The following is a 13,910-nucleotide window of genomic DNA, read 5'->3' as shown; positions in this document are numbered from 1 at the left end:
ACAGAGCTGACGCAGCTAAGCCTAACTCACCAGGTGAAACAAACTGTGGTGAGGAATTGATGAGAGGAAAAGGATCCTAAAACCTGTGAACACTTACCTGGTGGGTTCAACAGGGGAAACTTCTGGTGGGACTGAGGTAGGAAGCAGGGACCTGCAAAGAGAGGAAAAGAAAAGGAGAGGTTAAGACCTAATCTCTCTGGTTTTGTTTGCAACTGGGTGAGAAAAGTGAAAGTAAAGCTGTGGACTGGAAGAAAAGCAGCTGCGAACCATAACTGTAAGGAAGAAGCTGAATAAAACCAATTTTCCTTTTGCTTACTAGCAGGGTGGTTGATTGCATGATCTCTTAGGGCTTAACATCTTTTTCTGTTCTCTCAATAACAAAGATGTGGCAGGTGAGTCCCTGAGGGGGAGAATTCATCCATCTACTCTACCCTAGCCACACATACAAACCACTTTTAAAATGGCCAAAACCAGTTTAAGACAAGCCTGCATGGATGTAGTATTAGACCTAACTGATTTAGGTCAAATTGGTTTATTCAACTTCTGTCCCAGATCCCCTCCAGAGTCAAGTTAACTCACAGTCCCCCAACAACCCAGGATGCTGTGTTCCTCCCCCACAAACCCTCCCACACAGGCTGGGTGGGCTAGCCTTGCCTCTTGCTGTCTGCTCCAGCTGAGCAGGGAGGTGTACTTTAGCACCCCCCCAGCGTCTGGCCTGAGCCACTGCGGGCACGTAGCTGCATTTCCAGAATCTAAAGTGACTGTCTGTTCACTTGCTTATTGGTTCAATCTACGCACTTTACACTAACCTAATAGATTGAATCTATTCAGCCTCAGGTTTTCTGACTGTCAGTACTTACCCCTTGAGTCTGTGCTCTAACTACTTCAGTACTAGATAAAAGGAAGTTCCTCCACTCCCTTTCAGGTGTTCTGTATAAGAAAAGATTGACCCCTCCTCAGTTTTTGAAAGAAAATGCTTAGTAAAGGCCTAACTCCAGGCCTTACACTGTGAATCCTTAGTGGAAGATGACTCCAGAGTAAGACATCAGAATCTTGGAAGGAGGAGGAGAGTTTAAATATACCCCTATCTTTGGAGCTTCCTCTTGGCTACTTTAGGCCTCACTGAATATAGCGGCTGTTGAAGCTCCTGTTCTGACATGCCTGTCTCTGCCTATGCATTATACTGAGTCTAAATATAAGCAGTCTAAATTAGGACTGTTATTCCATTGTAGGAGCCAGGCAGGTAAAAGTTAAGGTCGAAATCCCTTTGTGGCTCTAGTCGGCATCAGGAGCTTGGCTTTCAGGAGTTCTAAGCTTTCACTGGCTTCATGAGGAGTTGTAGGTGTTTTGCAGCTTTTAAAACCACTTAAATATGTCTATTTTAGGGGTAATAATCTAATTAAACTGACCATTTTGCATGCAGTAGTGCAAGTGACATGCTGCAGAACTCAGAGTGATGGTACTGACAACTGTTTAAAAAATGCCTTTAACCAAGTACCCATTTGGCTCTTATTATTCCAGAACTAACACTGGAATTTTGCCTTCTCACATGTACATGATGTTCCTACTAGGTATAAAAAAATCTGTTTGGAGTAGCGGGGAGGGCAGAGTTTTATTTTAAAGATCAAGTACATTAACTGAAATTGTGAGTTCACTTTTAAGTTAGATTTTTTTTTTTTGTTCTCTTGAAAGTAAAATTCTTTTCTTGCAATGGAAATTGAAAAGCAATTAAACTATCTTCTTACTGTTTTCTTCAGTATGCTAGGTTGTTGTATTTTTATATTATTTAATGTGAGAGAGAGAGAGGAAGAGAGAGGCTATTGACTGAGATGCAAATCTATCCATTAATTGAGAAGAATTATGTCTGCAGAAAGTGTTTTAGGTGGGGGGGAAATAACACAATATTTGCTCTTCTCTCTGGTTTTGATTCTGTGTGCAGCACTGGGTACATGAGTGGTTCCATGGCATTCAATGGCACTACTTGCATACTTAAAGCTATGCGCATCTTTAAGTATAAGCCTGAATAAAGTCTTCTATTTCTATTCTCTCCAGGCTACTCAAAATGTTTGTTACACTAGTGCCTGTGTTCCCTGAGGATCCACAATAGAGCATGTGATATAAATTTAAATGGTGAGTTTAGAAGCAATAGCTTTTTAGATCTTCCATAATATGCTGTATTTTCTTGCACCTAATACACAGCTTCCCCCACTCCTTTGCTGGAAAACGGAGTGCGCATTACATGCAAGAAAAATGGTAAGAACAGTTTCAGCCTTTTACTAGGCAAGAGCAAAAGTAAAATCTGCAGTGAGAGCAGAATAATGAAGAGGCCTGGCCCCCTAGCTGCTACTATTTAGTTAGTTACTACAAGGAAAGATCTTTGTTCCTTTGTTCTGCTGTTCAAAAACAAGGTGTGTTTCTTATTCTGGGGCACGCTGCGTGCAACAGAATACTGTAATTCATGCCAGAATGACATTTCAAAGAAACTTTTCAATTGAAACGCTGCTTTTCATCAATAAAAAGACTGCTAAAATGAACATTTCCATGGAAAATGTGTTTTCAATTTCTTTTTTTCAGCTTTCTCCATCAAAAAACTATCAACTAAAAGTCTTTAAGATTTTTGGTAAACAAAATGTGAAAAATCATGGACATCTGAGCAAAACTTTCAGTAAAACCAAAAATTTCAACTGATCGGCTAATTTCTTTTGTTTTGTTCATTTCAAAGTGGATCACACTTTTTTGGCATTTTTAGTTTTATTTTTATGATGAAAAAAGAAATTCTTCAGAGGAATGTCCATAAAAATGAATAAAATCTTAATTTTTATCATCATTTGCAGTGGAAAAAACCCTCCCCTTCCTGATGAGATCTAAGAAAGGCCACTCTTTTGAGCTATTAAAACACACTGGTGTCAGATGCATACCTAAACCTCACACAGAAAATGAGGCAGAATAGATACTGTATTTCTTCATTTTACAGATGTTGAACTGATTTGACCCCTCAATGAAGGCTTAATTAACATGCCTTCTGGAGGAAGAAAAGTGTGCAATTACTTGCTAACAGAATTGGGTTGCTGGAAGCTATGAATACCATCTCAGATATAGGTCTGTTTATGCCACAGTGATATTCATTGCATTAACACATCCTTCTCTACGCCTGGAATGATACTTTTTTTCTAATTAATGCCAGGGCCTGTGAAACCACCCCAAGAACTATTCTGTGATTAAACACACACGTATTTTAATCAAAATCATTCTGCACATCTGTGCTTAGGGGATCAGAGGTTTGTGTTCCTGACTGCAGTCAGTAATTTTCCAGACCATTCCCTTGCCAGCACTGAGGGCCAAGCTGAGCTTCAAGGGGGCCACTAAGGGTAGCTGAGCTTCAATTTACTGTGAGGTAAAACCATACACATGGCCAATTTATTACTGAGCAGCTGAAATCCGATCCCTTTTCATCTCCTGGTCAATTGTCCATACCAGGGGTTTTCAACTGGGGGTACATGTACCCCAGGGGCTACTTGGGATGGCCTCAGGGGGTACTTGGCATCTGGTGCCGCTGGTGGTGGCAGCACTTACTCTGCTGTGCTATCGGCATAGTTGCTGATCAGCCGCGGGGGACCTCCCCCCCCACCCTCGCTTGTCTGGCCGCTGGGGGACTCCTGCCTTCTTGACTGGCTGCTGGGGGTACACTGACCCAAAATGTTGAAAATCCCTGGTCCATACCAATAGTTTACATAACCTACTGAGTGCTCAATTCTCTCTTGTCCTCTTTTATCTTAAAGCCCTTATATCAGTATTTGCAAAGCTTCTTCTCTTTTGTTCTTTTTAAGACCTCTTTCCTTTTAATCCTTGCTTCATGTCAGTCTCTAAACTCTGCTGCTGCTGGAATGGGTGTCTTCTAACTCCAGTGTTTGTCAGGGCATGGCCTGTGGCTCAGGGCCATTGCAACAAGAGCAAACCGAAGAGGGGCACAAGCAGTTAGGAAGTTAAGATTGACCAATAAAGGAAGTGAAGATTTTGTTATAGAAAACCCAAACGGATCTATTGTATTAATACATGAGGGCAAACATATCCTAGCAATGTAGGATTGGAAGGGACCTCAAGAGATCACCTAATCCAACCCTACTCTAGGATCAAATATGGGTAGAATATCTCCAACAGATGTTTGTTTAGCCTGCCTATGTAAACTTCATGAAGTAACCTGTTTTTTATTTTAGGAAATGGTTTTATCCTCAATATCTATCCTAAATCCTGTCTGCTAAACAGTTGAGCTGATTTCTTCTTATCCATCTCCCTTGTGGCTACAGGAAATAAATGAATACCACCCCCTTTATAACAACTTTCTACATATCAGAAGACTTTTATCATATCTTGACTCAGTCTTCTTTTTCCTGGACTACAGAAGGCCAATTTGTTCAATCTTTTCTCATCAGTCTAAATCTCTTATTATTTCTGTTGCCGTCCTGTGGACTGTCTCCAGCTTGTCTGTATCCCTCCACAAGCTCTCAAAGATAATCTCTGAACCACTAGCTATTATCTCAATTAGTTCTTTAAAATATGCCAGGGTGACTTTCATGAGGCCCTGCTGAGTTGGCTATACTTACTTATCTAAATATTCTCTAACCTGTTCTTTCTGTAATCTCCTTCTGAAAATTCATTAACTGGTCACAATTTATCTTTTTTGGTGAAGAGTGAAGCAAAGAAAGCATTGTTTACTTCTGTCTTCTTTGTATCAGCCACTGTTCATGCTCCTTTCTCATTTAAAGTGGACCTAGGGTTCCATTGTTTAACTTTTGCTTCTTATGCCTTCTATTTACCTTGATGATTTATATTCTTTAATTGTATATGTCCTTGTGTAACCTCCCATGTCGTTCACTAGTGTGTTTCACTCTTTCTGGCCTTTCGGAGCCACTGTCTCTTTTTGGGTCGACAGCTTGTCGTCCAGGCAGATACCTTGAAAGGTTCCCAGGGATTCTCACCTGCCACGTCTTGTTGGTATTGGTTATTATTGGGAGGATGTTTTTAAGTCCTGTCTTCCCCGGTTCCCTCCTTTGGCACTTTTGCCCAGTCTCCCATATCGGGACTCCACCTCCCCTACACCCTGCCTTGCACCAACCAAAGATGTTGCTTCTTGGCCATGGCTGAGACAAAGTCCACTTGCCACAGTAAGGGCTTTAGCCCTTATAGGTTCAAAGTCCAGTTCGGATGGTGTACCATCTGGTTTCTGGCCCCACGTCAGCCTGACTTGTATTTCTTTTCACCCCTGGTTGCCTTGCTCCCAGGTGCGCTCCCTTTTTCTCTCAGTTTTGACTCACAGTATCTGGTGGCTTCTCTTCTCTTTCTTTCCCCAGGCTCACCACTGTTTCACTCCACACCGGCTGTGTCTGGGATCCACGGTCCTGTCCCAGGTAAGAGTTCAGGCTCTGCCGAGCCAGCATTGTCTGGGCATGCCCCCTCTTGGGGCTGCCACCACTCACCCCTGTTGGGGCTGGTGATCACTCCCGGCCACTTTGGGCCTTCCAGAGGACCCACTTCCGGTCCTCCCCGACAGTTGTCCAGCAGGGTTTTTATTCCCCCCTCTGAGGGCCAGCCAGCAAACTGGCGTCGGCATGCCACCATAAAACATGCCCATGCTGGTGTGAGTACACATGCTAGTTCTCCCGCAGCCCGCTGTGGCTGCTTCAGCTTTTCTTCTCCTGGTCTCAGCTTGACCCATCCTCCTGCAGCAGTTTCTCTCCCACTGCGCTTCTGGGCCTCGGCAATGTCCCGCCAGCTCTGCCCGTCTCTCTGCTCCCTCCTGAAAGGCAAGTTTGTATTCATGGCGGCATCCCTGGCACACTTTTTTTCCATCTAATGTACGATCCCTTTCTTATTTTCAGGTCACCAGAAAGTTCTTTGGGTAGCCATAATCGTCTCTTACTATGTGTCCTAGCTTTCTTTTGCATTAAGATAGTTTTGCTGTTGTTGCATTTAATGAAGCCCTTTTCAATAACAGCTAGTTCTCCTTCACTTCTTTATCCCTCAGTTTAGCTTCCCAAGAGACCTTACTTACCAGTTCTCTGAGTTTTCTTTCTGTGTTTGCTTTTTGAAATCCATTATCCTTATCCTACTGCTTTCAAGCTTCTTTTCTTTAGAATAGTAAGTTCTTACAGTTTTATAATCGCTTTTACCCAAATTACCACATTTACTTGAATACAATACAAGGGTTGTTTTTTTTTACCCCCAAACAGCATGGGGAGGGGGGGTGGGGGGAGGGAAAGTGGAAAGCCTCTCACCTTATTGCATATAAGGAAATCTCATTAAATGCATTGCCTATATTTAGACTGCTGCTAAAAGCAGTATGTGCTCTGTAGGGATCCTGGGTTTTTCTGTTTAAAAATAGCAATTTTTCTGATTAAGAAAAACCAAAATCCATTATTAAGATGAAATGCTACTTTGTGTGTGTGTGTGTGTGTGTGTGTGTGTATCAATTGAACACAATGTTTTATTGATATATTTACAATTTTAACCAATTTGGAAACCAACAAGTGCCTCAATCACTATAATAAAATCATTTCTAAGTACCTATAAATTTTGGTATTTGATTTTGGGTTTTTTTTATCATGGAAAATCAGAGCTTCCCCCCAACCCCCCTGCCTTTGCTCATCTGGACACAGGTCCAGGCCCCTCACCCCCCACCAACAGCCCCCCAGCCGTGTCAGAGGGGGCCTCCAGTTGCCAGGACTATGGTGCCAGGGACCTGGGTCTGCAGCCCTCTGCCCCCCGACAGCAGTGCCCAAGCCCTGGCTGCCACCTGTGGGAGGTGGCAGCTGTTGTGGCAGAGTGGAGTGCAGAGCCTGGCTCCCCCCCCATGTGGGCTTGGGCTCCCCACCCTGCTGCCCTCCCCCTAGTCCTCCACAGCCCTGTGGGCGGGCAGTAGGGCAGAGCAGGATGGGCTGGGAAAGCCTGTTGCTACTGCTGGGAGTTATGTACCACCATGATGAGGTGCCCCCGGCCTGCTCAGCAGCAGCAAAGGGCACAACTCTGCGCTGCCACCCCAATTGCTTCTGGGTAGACACAGGACACCTCACCAGGGTGATTCCCTGCCTGGCCACGCTCTGTTTCCTATTTCCAATGATACCTGTTTCTTCAGTAGCCTTAAATGTCTGGCAAACGTCACCAAATGAGGCCCCAAAGAGTTCACCCAGAATCCCTCTGTTGCCCCTTTTCTCAGCCTGTTGCATATGACTACTGTGGTCCTGCCCTTTATGAGGTGGTTGGACCAGGCTGCCCTGCACCTCGTCTGTGCATACATTTTTGGAGGATCACAAGACCCATGACAAGAACACTCAGTTCCAGTTTTGAGTGGGGGGCTAATTAGCACATGGACCGTGTGTATCTGGAGTACACACACATACTGAGCAGTGCTGAGCTGTGGAGTTACCATGACTGACATACTGTTGAAACACTTGAAACACTGTTGACTGCTGGGGCTCAGCCCAATGAACTAAAAGGCAAATCATGAGCCTTTTGGCTTTTGACTAATATCATGCATAGTTTGTACTATATGTAAGTAGGTACAGAAATGCTGCTTAAAAATGAGTTTATGGAGTACCTGTGCTAAAACATGCAGCAGTTTTAAAAAAGGGAAAATGCATCAGTTCTGGATGAACTAAGGTTATAGGGTACCCATATTAATATGCATATTACTACAGGCATGTTTACTTCAAAGTCAGTGTTTTCAAAATGAGTTTCTCATTTCCATGTGCTCAGGGAGAGCAAGGTCTGATGGGAAGAAGTTGCAGGGTGGATGGGCACAGAGGGTAAGGGGGCCACCTGAACCTCCCAGACTTATTTTCCCTGCTATAGCAGGGAAGAAGGATAATTCAAGGCAAACCTCTAATAATTGGATTTTATACCTGGAAAATTATAGCAAATTTATACATTTTCCATATATAGACTCTAATTATAGGGGTGGGGGGTTGTCATCTTATAATCAGGATCATCATATCTTGGAATAAATAAGGTACCTTTCACCTTTAGTTTTTTTGTCAAATCCTTTTATTTGTTGGAACCAAATCTAAAATACCTGCTCCCCTAGTTATTTCCTCTTCTGCAACAACAAAGGTGTTCTCAGCACATTCTAAGAACTTGATGGACTATTTGCATCCTGGGTAGTTAAAGCCCCCATTACTACAATTCTTCAAAACAAGGCTCATTTATCTCCCCACCCTGACTGGAAGGTTTAGAGTAGACTCCTCCCATGATACCACCCCTTTTCTTTTTCCTTCCTATCTTTGCTCAAAGGCATTCAACATACCTGCCTCCCACTTCTCCTATACATCAGTGATGTACAATGCAACCCCTCAGCCTTTTCCTTGCCTGCCCTTCATTAAGCCAGGGATGTCAAATTTGCCCTGCCTCCCTCTGGCCAAATCTGAACAGGAGATTTTCTTCTAGGCTGGAGCTGGATATGGTGGTGGGATAAGAAGTAAGGTGACCGGCAGCAGCAGTGAGGTAAGTGGTGAGACAAGCAATGACCGTAGGGGTTAATGCAGCCATCACTTGCCCTCTGCTGTCAATGTGCACCCCCAACTGGGCTTCATGCCCCACATTTCGATTATGTGCCCTGTCCCAACTTAACTTGCCCCTGAGTTTCTGGCTTATCTGGGAGCCCTACAAGCCAGATGAGATGGCCCGTCCCATGATTCTGGCCCTCAGGCTGTATGTTTGACACCCTGTTTTATATCATATGTTTTATACCCTTCTGTACCAATATTCCAGACCCACCATTTGTCTTATCAAGTCCCTGTGGTGTCAGTTAAGTGTCTGTTAAGTAAATTATATGACTCAAGATAGGATCACTAAATTATGTAAGCCAGATTTTGCTCTGGGCTGTCCCTCCCCCCCCACCCCCAGGATACACATTGACCTCAATAGGAATAGCTCACATACATGCGAGAGCAATACTTTGCCTAATTACCTTTGAAAGCTTTCCACATTTTTTTTGCATTGTAGACTGCAATAGAAAAAGCATTTCCTGAAAGTCCTCTGGTGCTTCTAGGCTCAATAAAACATTATCTGGGTGTTTCATAATTTTGGAAAGAATTTGTTTCTGTTGGTTGAATAACCTCTTGGAAGCCTGAACATGAAATCTGTTTCTTTGCTGAAAGGTTTTTGTACCATTGTGAATTTGCCAATTCATTATAGCACGGTAGTATATGATTGCTTGGCTGCTAGCACTGATTTTGGTGGTGATGGGTTGTGGGGGGAAGAGAACTGAAATGTTGGGGTTGAGGAAAACAGATATACAGAATGATGAGACAGGCTTAGAAAAGAGTAAGAAGGGGTTCAATCTTGCTCCAGTGAATTCAACAGCATGATGTCTTCAGTTATATATTATGGGCCAAGTAATCTTCAGAGTATTCTATTAAGAAATCAGCTGATTTTCATATGATTTTTGTTATTAAGCAATTATAGCTACAGCTAAAACATTCTACAAACCTGGACTGGGTAGACATTTTCAAACAAAAAATTTATACGACGACTTTTGCCGTCTTTTCGATTAATACATTTGCAGGCTGACTTCTGTTTGTTTTTTTGGCTTTTCATAATTATTTGAGGACACTTTCTGTGCAAAACCATTTCCATCTCTGTATATTTTTGTTGTTTTTTACTGCTTCATAGTACTGGTAGGAAAACTGAAAAGTGTTTACGCACATTTGTTAAAAGTAATCCTTGTTTTTTATAAATAAGTTGATTTTGCTTGATAAGAAACGTATCAGCTCTGAACAGTCTCATGACTGAATAGTCATACATGTCTGTATTTCCTGACTGGTTAAATGTTACAGTAAAGGAAAGTGTGGGAGAGAGGTTAAGGCACTGCCCCCATTATTCTTACAGGGTAAGGAAAGAGCATTTTGGGGTGTTAGAAGTGCTTAGATGGACGGGGTAAGGAACTTTTAGGACACAAACACTTTTTTTCTCTCTCTGCAATCTGAATTGGGTCATTTCTGAGGCATCACATCTAAACAATGAGGCTACTGGGATATCATAGGTGGGTGTCACTTCTAAAATCAATGGTTGGGAGGCAGACATTAGAAAGAAGACAGCACTAGGACTGCAGGCCTGGGTGACAATCCTGACTGTTCCAGATGTGCTGTTTTATGGAGGGTGGGAGGGGGGGTAGCTTGAGAAAGATGCTGGCTCTGCTTCTCCCACCCTGTTATAAAGTCTAAGCTGCTTCAGTTTAAGCTTCCATTTGCCTCAAGTCAGGAAGGTACACGCTGGCAGTTACAGCAGAGCAGCTGACAGGCAAATTCTGTTCCCTTCTACCCTGCGGTAAATTGATTGTATGTCTACACCCTAGACTGCAAGCTTCCTTACTGTGTTTGTGAAGTGGGTGCTACACTGCACATTCAGTGTTAATGTAAGACAAATAATTATTCCCTTCCATTCTTCTCCCCATATCTCCTTTGTCATCAGTCTTCTTTTTATTTTTTTCATTTGTATTTCCATCTCCATTTTCTCCTTAATGTTCTCGTGTCCCCCTTGCACCGCACCAGATCAGTAATGGTGGTTGCTATATTATATTCATTTCTAGTTCCAGACCATGGTGACCACCCTGTAAAGTGTGTTTCTTAGTGCTCTCTTGTGTAAAATGCAGGTAACCTACCTGGCTTTTAAACTCACTGACGGAGGTATTTGCATAGGACTTGCATACAAGGGTGCCCTCTGGAATACTTAGGATATAAGGCTGATTCTGGGATCTCATATTTCATGGAAGAGGTAGCATGAATTAAACGTTAGGGTTGAGAAATCAAATGCTCAGAAGTTGTGAAAGTTGGACTTACGGTGAAAGCTCTAACAGAGCTACCTGTTTTTGTGCACATGCTCTAACACAGGGGTGGGTAATTATTTTGGGAGGAGGGCCACTTACTGAGTTTTGGCAAGCCTTTAAGGGCTGCATGACAGGCAGCCAGGGGCAGGTACATATGAATTTTCTAAATTTTTTAGGGGCCCCGCAGGCCAGATAGAATGGCCTGGTGGGTCACATCTGGCCCGTGGGCCACATTTTGCCCATCCGTGCTCTAATATGTCAGCTAATTTTGTAGGTTCTCCCAAAATAACTAAACTCTAATGTACCATTAAACTGGAATTTCAAGTCGCATCATCTTTTAGACATTATGCATGTTGGGGATTGTCTTACAGGCACAGTCCTAGCAGTAAGATTGTTTTTCTTCTTTCACTTAACAATATTGTCTAGAGTTCCCTCTATGCTAGACACTGTACAAGCACCTCTGAATGATCAGTATGTGCCAATAAGGATATAGTCTAAAGCACTGGTTCTCAACCAGGGTGCAATGAGATCCTTTTAAAGATGCCACACAATATTATCACTACTAGGTACACAAACACCTAAATGATTTGCAAGACAAACCCAGAGGTTTCAAATAGGAATCCATAGTGTCAACACATTTTGACCCATTCTGGTATTTCTTACTTCTTTGCAACAAAGAATTGCTCTATTATTTTTTCTGTAGTCAAACAATGAGCTAAGACTAAGAGCTAGTACTTTCCAAGGAGTGCCTTTAATGAGGGATGCCTTGAGTTTTAAAGAAGTTGAGAACCACTGATTTAAAAAAGACAAGGTAGACAAATGGTGAGTGGGGAAGCAGAGGTATTGGGAGATGAAGTGCCTTCCCAATATTATGCAGCAGGTCAGTAGCAGAGGAGGGAATGGAGTTACTATTCCTGAATTTTAATTCTTCATCCTCTGGGGGATGTGAGATGACTCTCTTAAAGCTATTGAGTGTGTAGTGGGGGAGGAGGTGTTTGCTATACTGTTCCTTAGAACAGTGCATTGTATTGGCTTTGTTTTGTACCTCTCTTTGGAACAAAAAGTATGCTTGGTCATTGTGCAGAGGGAAATCTCTTTTTTATAATTTGTTCATTCACTCATTTGTTCTTTCCAGTTAATGCAGTCTAGCCTACAATTGAATCATAGGATCACAGAAAGTTAGGGCTAGAAGGGACCCCAGGAAGCTCTATGCTCCAACCCCATTCTCTAGGCAGGACCAGACAAGTGTCTGTCTAACCTATTCTTAAAAGCTTCATGAACAGCCCTCTTACACAACTGCCATACAGAATGCCTTAAAACCTCAAAAATGACCTAACTTGCTATAGGTGAAGCAGGGGGATGAGAGCACTATCAGTGTTCTGCTGCTGCAAGGGCAGAAACTTGTTGTTAAATAACCTCAAGAGATTGGATCAGTCCATGGCGACCTCTGCTTCCCAAAGATGAGAGAGAAGGAGATGTTTGTATACATTTCTAAAGCAGTGTCTCATTTATGGTACTTATAAAACAGAATTCAGTGACTGTCCCATTTATTCACACCGACATTATAAGTCGTAGGAATAACTTTTTTATAAGAATGTCTTTTTCAAAAAAACCCTTGGCTCCAAAACAAGAGTTTTATTGTATATAAAAATTGTATTTTAATAGATATTTAGTTGGTCCCCTGAAGGTTTCTCTTATATCACAGAATATCTCATGAACAATTTGGCTTTGGGCTACAGGACATCAAAGTTAGTTTTTGATTCAATTTCTATCTTAGAAACCATAGGCTGTGAAGTAGCCATCCTATAAATAGAGGAGCCTTCTGGGCAGTATATATTTCATCATAAAATGCTGAAGTATGAAATAACAGAATAAATATTAGCTGATTGAAGATCATTTGTTTTTCCTTCCTTCCTATAACTATAAAATGGAGGAACTTGATACTTAGAGCTAAACAATGTAAGGATAGTAGGTTTCAGCACAACACATAGCTGGAGTCTCAGCAGGACTAATTTGTCTAGGCTGATAACCGTGTTAGCCTGCTTATATTGCTTCTGGTACCTGAGCTAGCCTCTCCATAGCTACCTTGGGTATCTCCAGGTAGGACTGTGTGGTGCTGTGTGGACATATTCTTTTTTTAGAACATGACTAATCCTCAAAAACTAAGTGACTCTACTATATCTAGTGATATCAGAACCATAGAAAAGGAGGGCTGGAATGGACCCCTGGAGGTCATAGGATTGAACCCCCTGCCTGAGCAGGGTCATCCCTAGCCAAAACATCCCGTACAAATCCTTGTCTAACCTGTTACTGAAACTACACAGCTACAAGGCATAACACCCTAACCTGCCATGGGTAAAGCAGGGGGACAACAGCAGTCAGTGTTCTGCTGATGCAAAATGTGCTTAAGGGATCCAAGGAAGGAGGCTATGTGCCCCCCAAAGAGGAAGGCAAAAACTTCCACAGTCCATACCAATCTGACCATGGGCCATGAACGACTCGTGTCCCCAGCGGTGGGAGCATGGTAGCAGCGTGAGCCTGGCAGCAGTAAGTGGGGGGCTCCCACAGCTACTGCCGGCACTGTTGGTGGTGGTGGGGTGGGGGGAGTGGTGAGCACTGACCAAGGGTCAGCAACCCCCCGCAGCTGCCGCTGGCAGCATTGGTAGCAGCCAGCAGGGATTGCGGACTGCAGGCACTGTGGACAGTGTCAGCAACACCTTTTTGTAGGGGGCGCGCTGCCATGCTCAGGGGGTACACGTGCACCCACGTGCACCCCCTACGCGTTGCCCCTGCCATGGGGTAAAATTCCTTCCTGACCCCAACTGTGCTGATCAGTCTGAGCCTGGGTGGAGGGGCAAGACCATCTAGCCAGGAACGTCTGGGTTTTAGTTTCAGGAGGAGTATTGACATACCCAAGTCAAAAACCCCAGCCAACACCCAGTGCTTCTGAGGAAGATGGGTTGAGGGGGAAAAACCCACTGTGTAGCAATGGGAAAGGGAAAAAATTCTTTGTGGCCCCATGTGGTAACCAGAAAAGCCCAGAAGCATAGGAAATACCCATAACATAACATAGGCATAACTACTCTTAGACCAG

General features: G+C 43.2%; 1 long non-coding RNA gene across 2 annotated transcripts in view; it reads left to right on the top strand.

Annotated features, from left to right (window-relative positions):
• LOC109303417 overlaps positions 1–5,582 on the top strand; it is a 30,671-nt gene extending 25,089 nt beyond the window's left edge. For both annotated transcript variants that reach the window (XR_002099099.1, XR_002099098.1), the window contains 2 exons: positions 2,053–2,130; positions 5,349–5,582. This is a non-coding gene — a long non-coding RNA (uncharacterized LOC109303417). The remainder of the gene's footprint in view (positions 1–2,052; positions 2,131–5,348) is intronic.
• Positions 5,583–13,910: the final 8,328 nt, after the last annotated feature.

Source organism: Gavialis gangeticus, unplaced genomic scaffold (assembly GCF_001723915.1).
Source record: "Gavialis gangeticus isolate Ggan-Ray unplaced genomic scaffold, GavGan_comp1, whole genome shotgun sequence".
NCBI lineage: Eukaryota > Metazoa > Chordata > Crocodylia > Gavialidae > Gavialis > Gavialis gangeticus.
The sequence above is the reverse complement of the archived record's forward strand: the minus strand, read 5'-3'. Positions and strand labels throughout refer to the sequence as shown.